General features: G+C 42.3%; 1 protein-coding gene across 2 annotated transcripts in view; it reads right to left on the bottom strand.

Moving 5' to 3' along the window:
• Pou6f2 (POU class 6 homeobox 2) overlaps positions 1–13,123 on the bottom strand; it is a 339,941-nt gene that overhangs the window by 164,561 nt on the left and 162,257 nt on the right. The gene's annotated exons all lie outside the window — the stretch shown is intronic.

The following is a 13,123-nucleotide window of genomic DNA, read 5'->3' as shown; positions in this document are numbered from 1 at the left end:
TGAGCTTTTTTGCTAAAGGCTAGTGTTCTACCATGTTGAACCACAAGGCCACTTCCCATTTTCTGGAGGTTAATTGGAGAGTCTCATGAGGACTTCTCTGAGGACTGTGATCCTCAGATCTCAGCCTCCTGAGCAGCCAAGATGACAGGCCTGAGCCACCAGTGCTCAGCTTTCCTGACAGGTCTTATATGGGTTCAATTAATAAACATGGACACTAGTGAGCCCCTTTGAATCCCTGCTGTATGCAGAGTGTAGGTGTGCCTTTTGTGATCACCTCATGGCTATGCTCACAAATCACCTGGGGAATCTTAGGGAAATATGACTTTTGACTTAGTGAATCTGAGCTGGAGTTGAAAGCCTCCATTTAACTGGTGATTAGAAAGCACAAGACTTCTGGGAACCAAATAATGACCATAAACAGGTATGATGTAGATCATTGGATGATGAGCCCTATTTCTCTCTGTCTGTCTGTCTCTCTCTCTTTTTATGGGTATTATGGAATCTGGATGTGAAAGTCAAGGACAAACATGTTTAAAAGGGAATAGATGCTGAATAGGAGAGCAGACAGAACGCACCTCCAAAGCTAACACTTGTACAGTGTTCTGAGCTCATGAATATATCTAGTTTTCAAATAAACTCAGTGATGTGGACTTTCCCCATTTTCCAGAGGGAGACTAAGACACAGAGGAATCGGGGAACCCAGCAAGTACAAAGCTAGACTTCGGTCTCATGTGCTGTGCATGAGAGGAGAGACAGAAATCCAGTAGGTTGAGAAGGTCTCAGAACCTATATATCACTCTCAGAACTTGTCTTGCTCACACTTTTCTTCAGCTGTTTGGAGAGCTGTGGGTTTATTTTGTGTCTATTTAAATGACTGCCTACAAACACTGCCTGTTGGGCTACTGGTCTTAGACCATGCCCTGTAAGAAGAGCTGCTGTGGACATACGGATGCCCTGTGCTCATTCTTCTTAGAATAGATTCCATCAGATGACTAAAGAAGAGAAGCCTTCAGGACAGCAGGCTGGCTTGATGACCTTTAAGTTAGGAGTTCCCCAACCTCCATATCACTCTTCCCTCAGGATGCACTTTGGAAAATGCAGTTGTAGACACATGAGTCAGAACCCCTGAGTGAAAGTTCCAGAAAAGTAGATTTCAACATATTCTAAGTGTGCACCCTGCCCTAAACAATGATGTCTCTATCACAAGCAATGCCCAAGGAGGGCCTAGCCTATTTGAGTGAAAGCCGAGCCCAATCTGGAAAGACATGCCACTTAACAGAACATGTGGCTGATGTTAGGAAGCCACTTGAAGTTTACATGGTCTTGTTGACTTTCCCTTACCTTGACAGCACAATGGAACTCTACTGTAGTTACTCAAATGGTGACATCAGGAAGTGATGTGATAAAAAGTGAATACGAGTAATCAAATTATTTAAGATTTACTGCTGAGCCGAGATGTTTTCTCCATACAAGCCATATATACTCCAAATCATTTGCACCTCATTTCTGTTACAAAATAGCTTTATAATCCTTTCATCACTCAGTGCCATCTCTATGTCGAAGCTGGCTAGGTGAGCACCCCTATAAATTATGATTTCAGGTTCCCTCCCCAGTGCCTTTGTCACAGATAAATTTCCGTGGCTCTCTGGTGGCTGAAGTTCTGTTTCTAAAAAAAAAAAGCCATACAGCCAGCTGGAGAATGGCTTCCATACAAGAGCTAGTGGGAACACTGACATATTCATTCATTCATTCATTCATTCATTCATTCATGCATGCATGCATTCACTTATTCTCCCCATCCATCAGCCTTTTTGGAGAATCAAATGTGCTCTGTGGTAGAGACACAGAGTTATCTGCTTCTTCCCACAAGGGAGAGGCTGACCCAGTGCTGAGATGATGGGCAGTTCTGAAAGCAGGCATGGCTCAGGGGATGAGAAGGGAGGTGCCAGTAGCAGGAAAGCTGTTCAGGAGAACACGGAGTTGCTGGGGATGGTAAAACTTCAGCATCTCTTAGGACTCAAGGCAGGCTTGTCCCCTGTGGCATTTCATACAATTCCAACCCAGTCCCCTGGTTGATTCAGGTTTTTTTTTTTTATCTAACTCATATCATTGAAAAAAAAAATCAAGAATCAGGAGAGTGCTTCAGTTGTGCAAAATGTTAAGATGTGTACATTTGACAATCAAGTTATAGAAACATTGGACAGCTATTGGATTCTGCACAAATACCAGGTTTTATTAATTTGTGTGTGTGTGGGGGTACGGGATTTGAAATTGAAATCAGTGTCTGGGTGCTTCCCCCTCCCCCTCAGCTAGCACTCTTATCACTTGACTCACAGCTCCACTTCTGGCTTTTTTGGTGGTTAATTGAAGAGGAGTCTCACGACCTTTTCTGCCTGGGCTGGCTTAGAACTGTGCTCTTCAGATCTCAGCCTCCTGAGTAGCTAGGTTTATAAGCATAAGCCACTGGTATCCACTTCAAGTATCAGGATTTTTAATAAAAGCAACGGGCATGTCTGTATTCCCAAGTAGGACTTCCTAACCTTGTGCTACTGGCTAGGGACCCACGCCATGCATTTAATGAGCTGCTTGGTTAGAGGATTTGTTGGCCATAAAATGGGGGCTGGACTGATACTGTGCTATACCTGGTGTGATGGATTTGGTGGCCATACAGCTTGGGTTTCTGGAATGATGTTGGCAAATTACCTGTTTATTAATCCATATACCACACACAAAATCAGCATCAGCATCAGAGTTTTCAGTTGGAAATGTGGTATCTGCGGAGAGGGGGCAGGGTCTTAGAGGAGGCAGAAGAAGAGTTAAAATCTTCCCATGAACAAAATCCAGTAAGTATAGCTATAACAGATTAGAAAAATGATTGATTTAAGATCTGAATACTTAGAGGTGAAATGCAGGCTTCACCACCACTCTCCGATGACTAACTCCAATGACTGGAACAGCCTCATTTTCCTTCTCTGTAACATGGGATGCTCTCCCCGCCCTTCCAACTAAGGGAGAGTATACACTGAGGGCTTGAGAGTGATGCAGAGATCCAATAGCTCCACTGGGCCCAGAAGGAGTCAAACTTCTAGCCTTCTGTTCATTCCACTAAGCTTGGGCTGTTGAGAGCAACCCCTTGTGTTGGGGGTACATTACCCTGGGGTCTTATATACTCAGGGGGTGGAGGAGGTGGCCTCTGAATTTAACCATCCTGCCTGAATTTAACCAAGTGATAAATAAGAGCCGTTTTTTTGGTCTTCCTTGAATGGCACGGAGAAATGCAAACCTGTTATGATATTAATGTCAAACACATTAAAATGCCCAACAGAAAATATTTGAAAGGTAGCACATAGAAAAGAGACATGGCTTTTTCCAAAGGATATCATCTCTTTTTCCCACTCTGAAAGCAATATTGTTATTTTTTTTTAAAGAACAAAGATCAAATTAAATGTTCAGCACTCCAACATGCTGTCGCCACGTATGTCAGTATATTTATGAACAATTTATAATTTGAACTGTTTTCCAGACAGCTGGTCATATGTACAGTAAAACAGTCATAATAACCTGTCAGGAAACATTTCCTAGAGCACATTCACTGGAGGAAATACGGGTGAACGGGGTGCCCTTTTCCAACCCCACCAGATCCCTTTATCTTGTGAGACGCTTGCCACCCAAGTTGAAAACCCCACAGAGAACGTAGAAATGACAGGAAGCCTAAAGTAGGTAGATTGAGGTTCAGTCATATGCCTAAATGGGAAGCAAGACTCTATCCCCCCAAAAGTAACCAGTGCAAAAAAGGCTATAGGTATGGCTCACATGTTAGAGCATTAGCTTAGTAAGCATGAGGTCCTGAGTTCTAACCTCCACTACTGCCATTGAGAAAGAGAGAAAGAGAGAGAGAGAAAAAGAGAGACTTCTAGTACTATTAATACACATAGAGAAAGAGACAGAGAGAGCGAGAGAACATGTATACCTGTGTGTTTCCTGCAAAAATATCATATTTTCATACTTTCCCCTGTTATTTTCCATTCTTTTATTCTCAAAAATGTTTATAGTTTGCTTGGAGCCATTTCATCTTTCCTATGAAGGAATTCTGGAGGGAGATCAGTGGTTCTAACTTTCTCACTGCTTGTTGTTTAACTAGAGTTGAGTTACTGCTTGTTCAATAAATACAACCCAAGTGCTAAATCCTCCCCTATTTGTTATAGAAGGCAAGAGTTTGGGGAAGAAGAGATATAATGTCAATGAGTAAATCAACTTTACTTAAGGATAGTCTTCTTTTTCTATAAAGGAAGTCTTTGTGAAAATATTTAATTATGGGTCCCAAAGTACAACATAGCCAATTGACTAGTTATTTTTTTCCTTGTTGCTAGTGTAGATTTAAATTTAACAAATACTTGAGGATCTGGATCTTGAAATTTAATTTTAAAGAATTCCCGGTGATGCAATACTTAGTGTATTATTTCCACATAGCTCTCAAGTCAATCAAAAAGTTCTTTTCAACTTGTCAGGTCAAGCTAACTAAGTGGTGGATTTTATTCAGCAAATATTTAGCTATTGGGCCGTTATGATGTCTCTGACTCTGAAGGCAGCCTTTGGATTCATTGAGAATAAAACAAGACCTGGTTTTTAAGGGTTGGCAGAGAAAGAAGACAGGAGGGCTCCCCAGCATAGCAGGAGGAGGCTGGACAGTGCGGGCTGGGGTAATTACAGCAGTAAAGGGAACATCAGCCTGCCCCCCAAATCCCTCTGTGGGAGCTTCCAGGGGGGTGAATTGATTCATTCTTCATAAATTTCGATTTGGTTTTATGTCTCATCTCTGTGTGAACAACTAGTAAGTGCTATGTTTTCTCAAAACAGCAGAAGAGTCTCTTTGGTATCTCCAGATTGCCCGTCCCTCCCCCCCACCACTCCAGTTTTCTACAAGGTCATCAACATATTTAAATTTATCTCTAATTCTAACACTGAAATGGTTTTCAGAAGCTCTTGCTTTTCATAATCCCATCTAATAACAACACCCAATCCTCCCTCTCTCCTTCCTCCCTCCCCCCTCACCTCTCTCTCTCTCTCTCTCTCTCTCTCTCTCACACACACACACACACACACACACACACACACACACACACATACACTCATATACTCTAGTTCCTTATCTTCTTTGTAACCTTTTAGATCCAGTGGTACCCAGTCTCCCACTAGGTCAGAAATCATCAGATCTCCTGGTTTTGTTTTGTTTTTCCCTTCCCTACCAAATTGGTTTTGCTGAAAACATTTCCATTTCCAGGATTTTTTAGTTTAGTTTTTTTTTTAAGAAGAAGAAGAAATAAATGGAATAACTGGTTGAACTGCTTCTGGATGTCTCACCCCACATTACAGCAAATTATCCCTCCTGGCAGAGATAATGTTGGAAAATGAGCATTTAGGCATGTTACTGATGGAAAGTTGTGGCCCACGGAGCAGGTTTCCTGAGCCACCAGAGGGGACTTTTGCAAAGCTCATGCAGCTGCACTAATCTCCTGCTCCCCATGGCTCCCACAGCTGCCACGGACACTTTTACAGGCACAGTGCCAGGCCGCGGGCATCCTGTAATTTCTTGGCCGTGGAGACTACTGCCTGGTCAGAAGGGTTATTTGTTTCCCTGATTGAACAAGGCTTGTACTTGTATTTCCTTTGTTTAAAACAAAACAAACAAACAAAAACCCCCAAAGCCAACCTAGAAAAATTTCCTCTTGCTATTCCTTTCGATGTAGGGTTAGCAGCTACTCACCTAGGCGACTGAGCCCAAGAGCAACTAGAGATGATGCATGAGAGCATGACAAGGTTGGGTTCCAATAAAACTTTATTGCTGGACACTGCAGTCTGCATCACATGTAATATTCACGGGTCATGAAAGACAGTTTTGAGGTTTTTAAACTTTTAAAAATGTAAAAGAAACTATTCTTAGTTTGCAGGTATACACGAGCAGGTGGTGGGTTGGTCCGTTCCACCCACTGTAATTGGCCGATAAACAGAAATGGATATCTTGCCCAGGTGGTCTTGGGGCCATTCTGGACTCCAGCTGAACAAGATTGCTTTGTGTTTCATGGGGTAAATGATGGTAAATTAACTATCCCAAGACGCTGAACGAGAATTCCAGAATCCTTCAAGAGTAAGCGGTCTCCAAGAACATTGAAATGAAACAGTCTGATAAGGCTAGAAGAGAAATCACTACAGGGGAACTTGGAGAAGCTAATTAATGGATCTGGAGATGGTCTCTGAATGCTGGTGTGTGTGTGTGTGTGTGTGTGTGTGTGTGAGTGTGTGTGCGCTCATGCACATGAGCGAGCATGTGCCAGCTTGAACTCAGGGTTAGGGTGCTCTCTCTCAGTGGCATTTTACCACTTGAGCCACAGGTCTACTTCTGGGCATTTTGCTGGTTAGTTAGAGATAAGTCTCTCAGAGTTGCCTTCCCTGGTTAGCTTTGATCCCCAATCTTTAGATCTCAACCACCAACACTCAACAGCCAACATCTGTAATTTAGCAGTTTCTATGATTCAACATTCAAATGATATTATAATTGATAGGAAAACAAAACTTGATTGACAAGAAGTACCTCTATTACCCTAAGCCAAGTAGTGACCAGTAAGAATGAATGCTACTTTATAACCTGATTTGCAATCATGGCCAGACTCAGGGCAGATTCACTGGCTGCCAGGAAAACCCTTCTTGGACTTCATTGCCTGCCAAGGCCAAGTCCTCTCTCTTACCCTCCTCCCCACAGAAGAAGGAAAGACAATGAAATAGCAGCAGCAGTAACAACAGCAACCTTTCCTTAAAGTGTTAACTCATTTGCTGGAAGTAAATACTTACAAATAACCAAAGTCAAACTGCCTGTATTTAAAACTCACCTTACTATATACTTCCTATGGGACTATGGAAGGTTCTTTACTATCTCTGTGCCTCAGTTTCCTCACCTACACATTAAGCTTGTTTTGAGGATGGAGTTTATATCTACAGGCTGCTCAAGAGAGCACTCAGTAGTCTAAATCTGGGGTTCATATCTGTAATCCCAGCACTCGGGAGGCTGAGATCTGAGGAGCACAGTTTGAAGTCAGACTGGATGGGAAGAGACTCTAACCAACAAAAAGCTAGAAATGGTACTGTGGCTCAAGTGGTAGAGTGCTAGCCTTGAACCAAACAAAACAAAACAAAACAAAAAAAAAAACCACTCAGGGACAGTGTTTAGGCCCTGACTTCAAACCCCAGGGAGGGGACAGACATAGAGTCAACAGCCCAAGATTGTAAGACTGCCTCTTTCTGTTGTCACATGTTCCCATGCACAGAAGCATAGCTCATTGTGATTATGACTTTGCAGCCAAGGATTGACCCCCATCAATGTAGCCCTGGGAGAAGACACCAGGAAACCACAACTCACTTCAAACTTAAAAGAAGAGGCATCTGGGAGGGCAGATTCTCTGGCCTGACAAAGAAATGCCTGGTGAGAATTGAGGCCTTCCCCTGGCTCCCTGAAACAAGTATGTTCCTGAACTAGGGGTTGTCCAGGAAAGTCGAGATGGCAGTTAAATGATGTAGCCTTCTGCCTGGCTGGACATAAACCCTGCTTAAAGACGGCCTTGGACCTTCCTGAGCCAATCCTATCATTCCTACTTTTTTGTAACCTGTTTTTTTGACCGTCCCTTACCAGCCTGAATTGAAACACTATTCCTACCTAACAGACACACTTTCTTAAAAAAAAAGTTAACCAAATATAATATAAAGGAGAAATAAAACGGAGACCATTTATAATTTAAAAAAAACATGTATTTCCATTGGTAAGAACTCAAACCTGAGTTCTTACTAGATACTGAAAGTCATGGTGAAGGCATTAGATTGTTGTGGCTAGGTAGGTCACTTCTGGCTCAGGAGTTCGGATTAGCAATTTAATACCCCTAGCACGATTAGAATTGGAGACTTTCTTAAAGCAGTGGAAAGCCTTCTCAATCTAGTGTCAGTTGAGACTTCAACAACAACCAATCCCCTTTTGATGCCAGTGGCAGGTGCTTTCCTGTAGTAGTAACTCAGTACAAAAAAATTACCTGGGTATACATGTAAAGTGGATTTCAAGTTCTCAGGAGAGTTTCTTATGGGAAGAGTGTTTTGAACGCAAGCATCTGGCAGAGCCATGTTGGCTTAGGAGGACTTTTCTCTGAGGAAGGCTGACTCAGCCCCAAGCTTCTCTGTCCCTCACTTGTTATTCTACAGATTACAAAGCGACAGGGAGTCCCTTTAAACACTGCCATCTGCAGCGCTTGCCAGTCCCTTCTGTTGGAGCAACTGAAGAATGATTCTATCACTCTGCTTCAAAAAAACACAAATCCACTGAAAGTCATCAAGCCTCTTTGGCCTCAGTACTTTCCAGACTTCTGTGCTTTGAGGTGTCAACCACCTCACCGACTTATTTCATGTGATTGTTCCAGAAGCCTGGACACTCATAAAGATAACACCAAGACAGAACTAAAGCAGTGCCAATTAGAGTCGGGCACTGAAATCCCAGCCCCAGTGGGTACAGAATGGGCAATGGGATTTTATTTTTATCTACTTTCCATTATATTTGATGGACTTTACAGCAGTAACAAAATCAGCCGAGCTGGGCACGTGACTCCGTGACTTTCACACTCGGCTGCTACATCTTCCTATGTAGACGGCACATAAAAAACATGGCAAGTTAGCTCAGAGGATGAAATTGAGAAAGTCGCCAGGAAGGATGGCTCTGGAGTTTGCACATTTAAACAGACCCTTGGCCACACCTCGAGATGTACTGTGACTCTTTCCAAGACTCGACTCTCAAGCAGGCTGGGCAAGACACCCCTGATTTATTTAAAGATGAATAGATAAGGGTCTTGGGCTAGAACAGCCTCTATGCTGAAGAAATGAAGTGCCGGAAAAAAAATATCACTTGAGGATACTTCCTTATGTGTTATCCAATGACCAGTTAACTAAAAGTATAATGAAGAGTCAACAGTTAGACATATTCTTTTAGAGAGGAATATCACCTCCAAATGACAGAATAACAGAGAAAGAGCTTTTCCAAATCAGACAAATTCTAGAATGTTCCCAGGATGTTCTCTACACCAGGGTGGGTGCAAATTGGACCATAGTAACATGAAAGAGATTTGAGGCTCCCTCAGACCCTGACAAACCTTGTTCAGATGGGGCACTCGATGAACACTTACTGAATGCACGATGACTTAATTCATGAATCAAGGAAGAAGTACTGGATGAAAGTGGAAAGTCCAAAAATGTCTTGGAGAAGACAGAGTTCAGAAGTCAATGAACCTCAGTGTCCCTACCACATGGTCTCATGTGTTGGGGTGTCTGCCTTCTCTTTCTTGCTCCCCATCCTCCTGCAGTCCTTCATATCTTAGTTCTAGCTTTTCTCTGTGATTTGTAAATTTCTTTCATTTTACTGTCTTACTCTATTCAGGCATGCACACTACCTTCAGCCCTCATGTAGTATTAATTTGTTTCTTTTTGTGGTGGTGGGGATTGAACTCAGGGCTTCCTGCTTAACACGGAAACCATGCTTCCTGGTCTTTTTATTTCATTTTCAGATTGTCTTTCAGATAGAATTTTTCTTGGATTTTGCCCCTTCTCCCCCCCCCACCCCCCGCTACCTCCTTCCTGAGAAGCTGAGATTAAATGCTTGTACACACTGTACCCCGTGCCAAGGAATTTTTGATCGTGTTTACAATAAAATACACATCAGCTTGCTTTCAAAACATAAGATCTTCATTTCAAAAACTCATTATAGAGAGATACTACCCAAAGGGTCAAAGCCCAGGGCGGGGCCAAGTGTGATTTGGAAGAGCAGAGAAGCAGTACAGAGAACACAGGCTGTGCGGTTGGCCAACTGTGGATTCCCTGGGCAATCAGCTCAGCCAGGTGCTTTGCCTGAGAAATCACAACTTACATACTCCTTATCCAAAATTCTTTAGCCAGTACTGTGGTGTATGTCTTTAATCCTAGCACTAGGGAAGTTAAGTCAAGAGTATCTAGAGTTCTAGGCCAGCCTGGCCTACATAGCAAACCTGTCTCCAAAATAAAAACAAACAAATGAACAAACAAACAAACAGCTGGAGAACAAGAAGTGTGTCAGGTTTTTGCTTTGTTTGGGTCATGATGAGGATTGAACTCAGGGCCTCAGGCTTGCTAGGCAGGTGTTCTACCACTTGATCCATGCAGATTGCCTCCTTCTGTTTTCAGTTGTGGGGCTTGAACTCAGGACCTGGGTGCTGTTCCTGAGCTTTTTCACTCAAGGCTAGCACTCTATCCCTTTAAGCCACTGCTCCACTTTCGCTTTACTGGTGGTTAACTGGAGATAAGAATTGCATGGAGGGGCTGGGAAGGTGGCTCATGGTAGAGCACTTGCCTTGCATGCCTGAGGCCTTGGGCTCGATTCCTCAGCACCACATAAGCAAAAAGAAAAAAGTCGGAAGTGGTGCTGTGGCTCAAGTGGTAGAGCACTAGCCTTGAGCTGAAGAGCTGAGGGACAGCACCCAGGCCCAGAGTTCAGGCCACCCTTCCCCCCCCCAAAAAAAAAGAATCACATGGATTTTCCTACTGGAGCTGGCTTTGAACCAAAATCCTCAGATCTCAGCTTCTGGTATAACTAGGAATACATGCGTGAGCCACTCACACCCCACAGCTTGCTTCCTTTATAGGACACTTCACCACCATGAAACTGTCATTTAAATCTCCTTTGGATCTTTGCCAAGAGACCTAACTCCGCTGATAAGTCAGACACAAACCCACTGTGCTCCAATCTCTGGGAACAACCTGGTGAAGCAGGGCCTTCCTTCCCACTGGGATGGGTGCTTTGATGCACCTGAAAATCCACATTTCCAACGATAGACAGAAAGACTTTGTCTCTTCATGATTACTTGACATCTTAGCAATTAGACAATGTAGGGACTTTGAATGTGAAGGGTTAAACAGACTTTTAACTGATAAGGGCGAATTCCTCCAGGAAACTCCTTGGAGACACATGTAATTAATTTGATCTTCTTCAGTCATTAACTCAGACTTATAGTGACTCGTCGGCACATTGCTCTATTAATTCACTGGCGATCACTTCCTGCGATTCATTTGGTTAAGCAGCACTGTTGGATTACATTTTAAAACCCTTAAAACGTGTTGTAATTGATGTCTGTTTATAGAAGCTTACTTTAATGGAGTCCAAGTGGGATGGAAGACCAGCAAGGCCCGAAGATGCAGCCTTTCTGCAAGCAGTCCAGTTTGGAAATACCAAGTTGGAGGAAAAACATCACTGCTCAGAACAGTTTTCTATTAAATTCACTTCTTGTTTTAATAGTAATGGTAGGTTCTACACTGTGGTGTTTCTCAGTGATAATGGTATAGATAATGGATTGAAAACCATGTTCTCAAGGAACACTGGTCACTTAGACACTTCAAAATGCAACCCCTCCTTGTACAATCTTTTGAAGTTCAAAAGCAAAATCAAACAATAAAATAAAATAACAGTAAAATTAGAAAGCCACATTATCTTCTTGGAATGAACAGGTGAATGTGTCATTTTATCTATTTTAGCTTAGGATAAATCGAATGTTAAGTATTGAACACATTAGTTAGATTCTATGACATCTTCGTGAGGTTCAGGAAACTCTGGTTTCTTCCCTGGACAAAGTAGATGCAGAAGGTAGAAATGACCATTTAGACTTCCTCTAAGTGGAAATTTGACTGCAGATTGGCACTCATAACCCAGTGCTGGGGACATAAGCCTGAATTTCTCACCTCAGGCATAGGGGAGGGACAGGGGAATTTGTCCCTAGTTTTCTATAAAACAGCAAATCAAGAACTGCCTGATATATGCAATTTGACCTTTTCTGTTTATTTCACCAGGCTGGCTTTTCTCTGCCTGGCCAAACGTTACCTTTTCTTTCAAAGTTCAGCTTAAGGTCTAACAGCCTTCTCTAAGAATCCTTTCCTCACCACATCTGACAATAAGAACAAAGACTATTTTTGTTGTTTAACAACTGCGCTTTTCCCAATCAATTGAGGATGGCTTCTTCTTGGATTTATTTCTTAGAGCAGTTCATTAAAGTTAAGGGCACATGCACCTTCACACATATGTGTACAAACATATATGTAGATATAACATATGTAGTCAATCCTTTGTGTGTAAGAGTTTCTCATTTGCAGAGTTAACCAACTGTAGATCAAAAAATTCAAAAGGATTCAGTATTTGTACTGAACTCATGTAGATGGGTTTGTTTTTTGTTTTTGCTGTAAATTCCCCAAGCCACACAGTACAGAAATTACTTTTATAGCATTTGCATTATAGTAGGTGTAATTAATGGAGCAATGGTTTTAAACATATGGAAGGATGTGCATAGGATATATACAAATTCTGTGACATTTATTTAAAGGACTTGAATATTTGCAAATTTTGGTATCCTGGATTGTGGATCTAGGAACCTATCCCCTGTGAATGCAAGGATATTTGCATATTTCTCTCTCTTTGTCTCTCTGTCTTTCTGTCTCTCTGTCTGTCTCTCTCTCTCTGTATACTCATATACTCTGAACACCATTATTAGTTGAATGTCTTATTTACTCACTGATTTATAGAATGTTAAGCCTGTGGAATACCAAGCCTGCCACCTGGCTCTGACTTTATGCTGTAGGAGGGAGCCAGGCAGGTAAGGAGTATACAGCACCATCCATTAGTTCCCTAGGTATGGCCAGGCCTGGCAACATCACACGGGGGTCCAAGGTTTGGGAACCAGCCTGAACCCTCACCACATCTTAATAGTGCAGGGAATGATCTTATGAGCTGCAAGCTCATGTGTAGGGTCAGACAGCATTTCTCAAATCTGTAGTGTAATATCGATATTGAATTTTCAAATCAAGCAATTTATTGTTTTTGAAAATGGACAAAATTGTTTTTTTTTTATGTCCTGGGCTCCATTTCCTTTTGTTACCAAGCCTTCCCTCACGCTAAAGGACAAACACTCCAGTTCCTCTTCTAGTCCAGTGACATTTCTGGAGGAGACAGGCTAATAATGAGGGAAGGGTTGGTAAAAGAAGTCACTAGGATGGTTGGAGTCCATTTGAAATGCTGTCCACCTTC

The sequence above is a fragment of the Dipodomys ordii genome, unplaced genomic scaffold, assembly GCF_000151885.1.
Source record: "Dipodomys ordii isolate 6190 unplaced genomic scaffold, Dord_2.0 Scaffold161, whole genome shotgun sequence".
Taxonomy (NCBI): Eukaryota; Metazoa; Chordata; class Mammalia; order Rodentia; family Heteromyidae; genus Dipodomys; species Dipodomys ordii.
This window is presented reverse-complemented; position numbering and strand designations above follow the sequence as displayed.